Source organism: Scyliorhinus torazame, chromosome 5 (genome assembly GCF_047496885.1).
Source record: "Scyliorhinus torazame isolate Kashiwa2021f chromosome 5, sScyTor2.1, whole genome shotgun sequence".
Classification (NCBI taxonomy): domain Eukaryota; kingdom Metazoa; phylum Chordata; class Chondrichthyes; order Carcharhiniformes; family Scyliorhinidae; genus Scyliorhinus; species Scyliorhinus torazame.
Genome location: NC_092711.1, coordinates 167,452,628 through 167,462,604, shown reverse-complemented (window position 1 = coordinate 167,462,604; position 9,977 = coordinate 167,452,628).

Here is a 9,977-nt window from a genome sequence, read left to right as displayed (position 1 = left end):
AATAACATTCTATTAGCTTTCCTAATTACTTGCTGTACCTGTATACTCACCTTTTGTGATTCATGCTCTTGGACACCCAGATCCCTCTGAATCTCAGAGCTCTGCAATCTCTCACCATTTAGATAATAAGATTTTTTATCCTTCTGGCCAATATGGACAAAACATTTTCTCACGTTATTCTCCATTTGGCAGATCTTGTTCCACTCATTTAACATCTACCTTTTTTAAAAAAAAATATTTTATTGAAAATTTTTGGTCCGCCAACACCGTACATTGTGCATCCTTGACACAATATTATAACAACACAAATAACAATGACCTATTTTATAAACAGAAAATGAATAAATAATAAATAACAAAAATGAAAACTAACCCTAATTGGCAACTGCCTTATCACAAGTAAGACTCTCCAAAAATATAATTTAACAGTCCAATATATAATTATCTGTAGCAACGACCTATACATATTATATAGTATATATTAACAACCCTGAGAGTCCTTCTGGTTCCTCCACCTCCACCCCCGCCCCGATCCTGCTGCTGCTGCCTTCTTTTTTCCATTCCATCTATCTTTCTGCGAGGTATTCGACGAACGGTTGCCACCGCCTGGTGAATCCTTGAGCCGACCCCCTTAGAACGAACTTAATCCGCTCTAGCTTTATAAACCCTGCCATGTCATTTATCCAGGTCTCCACCCCCGGGGGCTTGGCTTCTTTGCACATTAGCAATATCCTGCGCCGGGCTACTAGGGACGCAAAGGCCAAAACATCGGCCTCTCTCGCCTCCTGCACTCCCGGCTCTTGTGCAACCCCAAATATAGCCAACCCCCAGCTTGGTTCGACCCGGACCCCCACTACTTTTGAAAGCACCTTTGTCACCCCTATCCAAAACCCCTGTAGTGCCGGGCATGACCAAAACATATGGGTATGATTCGCTGGGCTTCTCGAGCACCTCGCACACCTATCCTCCACCCCAAAAAATTTACTGAGCCGTGCTCCAGTCATATGCGCCCTGTGTAATACCTTAAACTGAATCAGGCTTAGCCTGGCACACGAGGACGACGAGTTTACCCTGCTTAGGGCATCTGCCCACAGCCCCTCCTCGATCTCCTGCCCCAGCTCTTCTTCCCATTTCCCTTTTAGTTCATCTACCATAGTCTCCCCTTCGTCCCTCATTTCCCTATATATATCTGACACCTTACCATCCCCCACCCATGTCTTTGAGATCACTCTGTCCTGCACCTCTTGTGTCGGGAGCTGCGGGAATTCCCTCACCTGTTGCCTCGCAAAAGCCCTCAGTTGCATATACCTGAATGCATTCCCTTGGGGCAACCCATATTTCTCGGTCAGCTCTCCCAGACTCGCGAACTTCCCATCCACAAACATATCTTTCAGTTGCGTTATTCCTGCTCTTTGCCACATTCCATATCCCCCATCCATTCCCCCCGGGGCAAACCTATGGTTGTTTCTTATCGGGGACCCCCCCAAGGCTCCAGTCTTTCCCCTATGCCGTCTCCACTGTCCCCAAATCTTCAGTGTAGCCACCACCACCGGGCTTGTGGTGTAGTTCCTCGGTGAGAACGGCAATGGGGCTGTCACCATAGCCTGTAGGCTAGTCCCCCTACAGGACGCCCTCTCTAATCTCTTCCACGCCGCTCCCTCCTCCTCTCCCATCCACTTACTCACCATTGAAATATTAGCGGCCCAATAATGCTCACTTAGGCTCGGTAGTGCCAGCCCCCCCCTATCCCTGCTACGTTGTAAGAATCCCTTCCTCACTCTCGGGGTCTTCCCGGCCCACACAAAACCCATGATGCTCTTCTCAATCCTTTTAAAAAAAGCCTTCGTGATCACCACCGGGAGGCACTGAAACACAAAGAGGAATCTCGGGAGGACCACCATCTTAACCGCCTGCACCCTCCCTGCCAGTGACAGGGATACCATATCCCATCTCTTGAAATCCTCCTCCATTTGTTCCACCAACCGCGTTAAATTTAACCTATGCAATGTGCCCCAATTCTTGGCTATCTGGATCCCCAGGTAACGAAAGTCCCTTGTTACCTTCCTCAACGGTAGGTCCTCTATTTCTCTACTCTGCTCCCCTGGATGCACCACAAACAACTCACTTTTCCCCATGTTCAATTTATACCCTGAAAAATCCCCAAACTCCCCAAGTATCCGCATTATTTCTGGCATCCCCTCCGCCGGGTCTGCCACGTAGCAAATCGTCCGCATACAAAGATACCCGGTGTTCTTCTCCTCTAAGTACTCCCCTCCACTTCTTGGAACCCCTCAACGCTATCGCCAGGGGCTCAATCGCCAGTGCAAACAATAATGGGGACAGAGGGCATCCCTGCCTTGTCCCTCTCTGGAGCCAAAAATATGCAGATCCCCGTCCATTCGTGACCACGCTCGCCATCGGGGCCATATACAACAGCTGCACCCATCTAACATACCCCTCTCCAAAACCAAATCTCCTCAACACCTCCCACAAATAATCCCACTCCACTCTATCAAATGCTTTCTCGGCATCCATCGCCACTACTATCTCCGTTTCCCCCTCTGGTGGGGGCATCATCATTACCCCTAACAGCCTCCGTATATTAGTGTTCAGCTGTCTCCCCTTCACAAACCCAGTTTGGTCCTCGTGGACCACCCCCGGGACACATTCCTCTATTCTCATTGCCATTACCTTGGCCAGGATCTTGGCATCTACATTTCGGAGGGAAATAGGTCTATAGGACCCGCATTGTAGCGGGTCCTTTTCCTTCTTTAAGAGAAGCGATATTGTTGCTTCAGACATAGTCGGGGGCAGTTGTCCCCTTTCCTTTGCCTCATTAAAGGTCCTCGTCAATACCGGGGCGAGCAAGTCCACATATTTTCTATAGAATTCGACTGGGAATCCATCCGACCCGGGGCCTTTCCCGCCTGCATGCTCCTAATTCCTTTCACCACTTCTTCTACCTCGATCTGTGCTCCCAGTCCCACCCTTTCCTGCTCTTCCACCTTGGGAAATTCCAGCCGATCCAAAAAGCCCATCATTCTCTCCTTCCCATCCGGGGGTTGAGCTTCATATAATTTTTTATAAAATGTCTTGAACACTCCATTCACTCTCTCCGCTCCCCGCTCCATCTCTCCTTCCTCATCCCTCACTCCCCCTATTTCCCTCGCTTCTCCCCTTTTCCTCAATTGGTGTGTCAGCAACCTGCTCGCCTTCTCCCCATATTCGTACTGTACACCCTGTGCCTTCCTCCATTGTGCCTCTGCAGTGCCCGTAGTCAGCAAGTCAAATTCTACATGTAGCCTTTGCCTTTCCCTGTACAGTCCCTCCTCCGGTGCTTCCGCATATTGTCTGTCCACCCTCAAAAGTTCTTGCAGCAACCGCTCCCGTTCCTTACTCTCCTGCTTCCCTTTATGTGCCCTTATTGATATCAGCTCCCCTCTAACCACCGCCTTCAGCGCCTCCCAGACCACTCCCACCTGGACCTCCCCATTATCATTGAGTTCCAAGTACTTTTCAATGCACCCCCTCACCCTTAGACACACCCCCTCATCTGCCATTAGTCCCATGTCCATTCTCCAGGGTGGGCGCCCTCCTGTTTCCTCCCCTATCTCCAAGTCTACCCAGTGTGGAGCGTGATCCGAAATGGCTATAGCCGTATACTCCGTTCCCCTCACCTTCGGGATCAACGCCCTTCCCAGCACAAAAAAGTCTATTCGCGAGTAGACTTTATGGACATAGGAGAAAAACGAGAACTCCTTACTCCTAGGTCTGCTAAATCTCCACGGGTCTACACCTCCCATCTGCTCCATAAAATCTTTAAGTACCTTGGCTGCTGCCGGCCTCCTTCCAGTCCTGGACTTCGACCTATCCAGCCCTGGTTCCAACACCGTATTAAAATCTCCCCCCATTATCAGCTTTCCCATCTCTCGGTCCGGAATGCGTCCTAGCATCCGCCGCATAAAATTGGCATCATCCCAGTTCGGGGCATATACGTTTACCAAAACCACCGTCTCCCCCTGTAATTTGCCACTCACCATCACGTATCTGCCCCCGTTATCCACCACTATAGTCTTTGCCTCGAACATTACCCGCTTCCCCACTAATATAGTTTTTCGCATCTAGCCCCGAATGGAACACCTGCCCCACCCATCCTTTGCGTAGCCTAACCTGGTCTATCAGTTTCAGGTGCGTTTCTTGTAACATAACCACATCTGCCTTAAGTTTCTTAAGGTGTGCGAGTACCCGTGCCCTCTTTATTGGCCCGTTCAGCCCTCTCACGTTCCACGTGATCAGCCGGGTTGGGGGGCTTCCTACCCCCCCCCTTGTCGATTAGCCATGCCCCTTTTCCAGCTCCTCACCCGGTTCCCACGCAGCTGTATCTCCCCCAGGCGGTGCCCCCCCGCCCGTCCCCTCCCATACCAGCTCCCCCCTCTCCCCAGCAGCAGCAACCCAGTAATTCCCCCCTCCCACCGCCCCCCCGCTAGATCCCCCGCTAGCGTAATTACTCCCCCCATGTTGCTCCCAGAAGTCAGCAAACTCTGGCCGACCTCGGCTTCCCCCCGTGACCTCGGCTCGCACCGTGCGACGCCCCCTCCTTCCTGCTTCTCTATTTCCGCCATGATTATCATAGCGCGGGAACCGAGCCCGCGCTTCTCCTTTGGCCCCGCCCCCAATGGCCAACGCCCCATCTCCTCCACCTCCCCTCCTCCCCCATCACCACCTGTGGAAGAGAGAAAAGTTACCACATCGCAGGATTAGTACATAAAACTCCTCTTTCCCCCCTTTTTAACCCCCCTCTTCGCCCCCCACATTCGCCCCACCACTTTGTTCAAACGTTCTTTTTAATAACCCGCTCATTCCAGTTTTTCTTCCACAATAAAAGTCCACGCTTCATCCGCCGTCTCAAAGTAGTGGTGCCTCCCTCGATATGTGATCCACAGTCTTGCCGGTTGCAGCATTCCAAATTTTAACTTCTTTTTATGAAGCACCGCCTTGGCCCGTAGCCCTTCGATCGCCTGTAGTATCGGGGCCAACAGCTCTTTCTTCATTTCCTTTTTGAGCTCTTCCACACAGCATTTCAAGAACTCTTGTTGTTCAGGGCCCCATGTTAAACTGCCACCTTCCGACGCCATCTTGGTTTTTGCTTGCCTTCCTTGCCGCTGTTCTAAAGGATCCACTGCAATCCGGCCACTTTCTCCTCCTTTTTTCATCCGTATCCAGGGGGGATTCCCTTCTGGTTTACCGCACAGTGTTTTTAGCCGTCAAAATTGCCGTTGGGGCTCCTATCAGGAGCCCAAAAGTCCGTTTCACCGGGAGCTGCCGAAACGTGCGACTCAGCTGGTCATCGCCGCACCCGGAAGTCTCACGTCTACCTTTTTAACCTCCTTATGTCCTTGTCACAATTTACTTTCCTGCTTATCTTTGTATCATTGGAATAAAGGGGCAGGACTTGGCCATTCAGCCCGTCGAGCCTGCTCCACCATTCAATACGATCATGGCTGATCATCCACTTCAATGTCTTTTCCCCACATCCTTTGTGTTATTGGGATTTAGAAATCTGTCAGTCTCTGTCTTAAACACACTCAATGACTGAGCTTCCACAGCCCTCTGGGGTAGAGAATTCCAAAGATTCACAACTTGTAGATCAAACCATTGCTCCGTTCTATCCTCATATTCCTGTCAGTTTATTTCCCTCAAAAGCCCATCCAATTTCCCTTTGGAAACATTCCAACATCTCTGCTTCTACCCGCATCGTAGGAAGTGGCTTCCAGGTATTTCCCACTTTCTTCAAATGCAAATGAGTCTCAGTGAGCACAGAAAGAGGCCATTCTGTCCATTGTTCCCATGCTAGCTCTTTGAATGAACTATCTAATTACTCCTATCGCCCAGTAAGTTCTTTTCCTACAGAATCTGTCCAGTTCCCTTGTGAAAGTTACAGTTGAACTTCCTTCCTGCAGCTTTGTCAGGCAGTGAATCCCAACAACTCGTTCTGTTTTAAATTGAATAATTTCACAATACGTTGTGTTTGGATTTTTACAGGGGATTTGAAATGGCACCCCCCGTGTCTTCATATCTAACCCTGAGTGAAAGACGTGGCCTACCCACCCTTTCCTTAGCCTAGTCTGGTCCTCGATCTTCAAATGTGTTTCCTGTAAAAATGGCACATCCGCGTTTAAGCTCCTCAAGTGGGCGAACATGCACGACTGTTTGACCGGCCCATTCAGCCCTCTCACTCTCCCTGTGATCAACTGGTCAGGGGGCGTGCCCCTCCCCCTCTCCACTGATCAGCCATAGCTTCTCTTGGGCCAGCCCCGGCCCACATCACGCAACTCTCCAGGCCCGCCCTCTGATGCCCACCGTCACCAACCCCCTCCTTATCGCACTTCAACAGCACCACCTCCGTCAACACCCTGAACAACACAATCTCAATACTCTGATCACCTGCTCACCCCCCACTGCGCTCCTGTGAACTAGCTCGCCCAGCTAGCCTGGCTGACCCGCCCACAGCGGCAAACTTCCTACCCCCCACTGATCCCCCCCTCCCCCCAGCACTTCCATGGTGCAATCAACAATAACAATAAGAAAATAAAAGATGCCCTCACCCCACCTGATCCTCCAGCCTCCCAGCAAAGAACCTCGCAAGAAAGACAAACGATCCCTGAGTGAAACGAGGTTCTTCCCTGACCGTCACCCCAAACAAAACAATACAATAAAAAAACAACAATCACAATGGGACAGAGAGAATCAGCATCTCCTCACACCTCCTCCAAAGTTCAATGTCCTTCTCCTGCCAGTCCATTGTCTCTCTCAAACTCCATCACCTCCGCCGGCGCTCCAAAATAATCCTCACGACCATTGTGGGTCACCCAGAGGTGGGCAGGGTACAGCATCCCGAACTTCACCCCCTACTTATAGAGGGCAGCCTTGACTCGGTTGAATCCCGCTCTCTTCTTGGCCAGGTCCACACACAGGTCCTGGTATACCCAGGGCTCATTACCCTCCCAGGTACATCTCGTCTGCCTGGCCCCCCTCAAGATCTTCTCCTTATCCAGGAATCGGTGTAACCTCGCCACCATAGCCCTCGGCGGCTCGTTCGCCTGCGGTTTCCTCATCAGCGCCCTGTGCGCCCGATCAACCACCGGGGCCAGTCAAAGGCCCCTTCCCCCATCAACGTCTCCAGCATTTTGGCGACACGAGCCTGCACCGCTCCCTCAATGCCCTCTGGCATCCCCACAATTCTTAAATTCTGTCTCCGGGAGCAGTTCTCCAGGTCCTCCACTTTCTCCTTAAGCCGCTTCTGGGTCTCTCGCATCATCCCGATCTCGGCCACCAACGAGGTAAGCTACACCTCGTGCTCCCCCACCTTCTGGATCGCCTGGCTCTGGATCTCAAGCCTCAGCTCCACACGATCGATCACCGCTCTCAGCGGGAGTACCACCTTCTCCAGATCCTCCAGAACCTCCCTCCTCCGTTGGCTGAAAATTTCATTCAGAAAGTCAACCAGCTGCTCAGTCGACCATTGAGCTGGTCGGGCTGACCCCCAGCTCTCCGCCATCTTTCCCTGTGTCACACAAAGAGCTTCTTGCTCTTGCAGCTCCTTTCTTCTAAACCCACTTCTGGTCCACAAATCCATTCACCGATGGAGTAAAGTCTTCCTCCACCACTCTTAAACCATTTTCCTTCAAAACATCTGCCCAGCAACTGGGGAGAAGGACCAAAAATTCCACCTCGAGCAGGAGCTGCCAAATGTGCGACCACTCACTCCATGGCCGCCACTGGAAGTCCGATTATTTCCAGTCTTGTAATATTATTCGTCACTCAGTGCTATAGAACTTGTGTGTTGCTAAAAAGAGGGACCAGCAGTCGAGGCTTTTCATCCTCACTCATCCGGACAGATCCAAGAATAGCAAATTTCAAAGGGAACAATTTTTTTGAAAACAGGTCCTGATTGTTTGGCAAGTCAGAATTGATTGGGCAATTCTTTGCCATGTTGATTGCAACACAGAGCAATTGACTCCCAATATTTTTGTGTAACTAAAGGGGTGAAAAATGTCCAGCTACTTTTATTCCAGTAATACCAATGATTATCAGGTCTCTACTTTCTTGGGCAGGAAGTGGTGAGCATGAATCTGTGAAGCTGGATGAATCAGCACCTTTAGGAGAATTTGGAGGGTGTATATTATGTTTTCGGAATAACTAGCTACGGAAACAGACAAAAGTCTGCCTTGGTGCACCACTAGGTGTGAGAAGAGAATTGGAATGGAATATTAGGTACTGCACAGTGACACTGGCCAGAGGGATGTGGATGGAAATTTACTTTTGGGAAATGAGAGAGGAAAGAATGTTCCATAGAAACTGAAATTGTCTGTTCTATGTTTCTAGCTTGTAATGACAGGAATTAATTTTGTGATCTCCTTTTACAGGATATTAGAAAGTTGAGGATTTACAGAAAGTAAATCTCAAACCAAACATCACATCAAGATCTGACAGAGTCACTCGATTCATCTGGACCGGAATATCATTGGCATTTGAAGGTGGAAGGAGAAATGTTTATCTGTTCTGACTGCTTCAAAAGATTTTAAACATCAGTGTGACTGGAAAAGCACCGAGACACACGCACCCGAGTGAGAGTGTTCCAGACTGTGGAAAGAACTTTAACCAGTTCCACAACCTGAAAAACATTGCACCATTCACAGCGGAGAGAGGCCTTATCTCTGTTCTAATTGAGGAAAAGATTTCAACTGACCAGTAAATCTGGAGGGAGACCAGGATACCCACATCATGGAGAGACCATGGAAATGTGGGAATTGTGGAAAAGGATTCAAAGTCCCGTCTGAGCTGGAGATTCATCGACGCAGTCACACTGGGGAGAGGCCGTTCACTTGCTCGGTGTGTGGGAAGGGATTCACTCAGTCATCAACATTACTGAAACACCAGCGAATTCACACTGGGGAGAAGCCATTCACCTGCTCTCAGTGTGAGAAGGGATTCACTCAGTCATCCCACCTGCGGACACACCAACGAGTTCACACTGGGGAGAGGTCGTTCATTTGTTCACTGTGTGGGAAGGGATTCTCACTCTCATCTCACCTTTTGACACACCAGCGGGTTCACACCGGGGAGAGGCCATTCACCTGCTCCGAGTGTGGGAAGGGATTCTCTCAGTCTTCCACCATCCTGACACACCAGCGAGTTCACACCGGGGAAAGGCCTTTCATCTGCTCCGGTGTGGGAATGGATTCACTCTCTCATCCCACATGCTGATACACCAGCGGGTTCACACAGGGGAGGCTCTGTTCACCTGCCCTGACTGTGGGAAGGAATTCACCCGATCGTCCAACCTGCTGACCCACCAGCGGGTTCACACCAGGGAGAGGCCGTTCACCTGCCCTGACTGTGGGAAGAAATTTATTCAGTCATCCCACCTTCTGACGCACCGGCGAATTCACTCCGGGGAATTTTAACAGGGATGTCTCTGTAGGGTGGACGATTGACTGAATCCCTTCCCACACTGAGCACAGGTGAATGGCTTCTCCCTAGTATGAACTCGCTGGTGTGTCTGCAATTTGGATAACTGAGTAAATCCCTTCCCACATTGAGAGCAGGTGAACGGCCTCTCCCCAGTGTGAACTCGCTGGTGGAGCAGCAGGGTGGATGACTGGCTGAATCCTTTGCCACACTGCAAACAGGTGAATGGCCTCTCCCCAGTGTGAATCTGCTGGTGTATCAGCAGGGTGGATGACGTTTTAAACTTCTTTGCACAGTGAGAGCAGCTGAACCATCTCTTCTCTGTGAATGTGCTGGTGGAACATCTGATCCACAGAGTTCTTAAAGCCACCATCACTGTCAGAGCATTTGAAGTGTTTCTCACGGTTATGACTGTCCTGGTGTTTCAGCAGGTTGTATGACTGACTGAGTCCCTTCCCACACACTGAGCAGGTGAACGGTCTTTCTCCAGTGTGAACCCGTTGGTG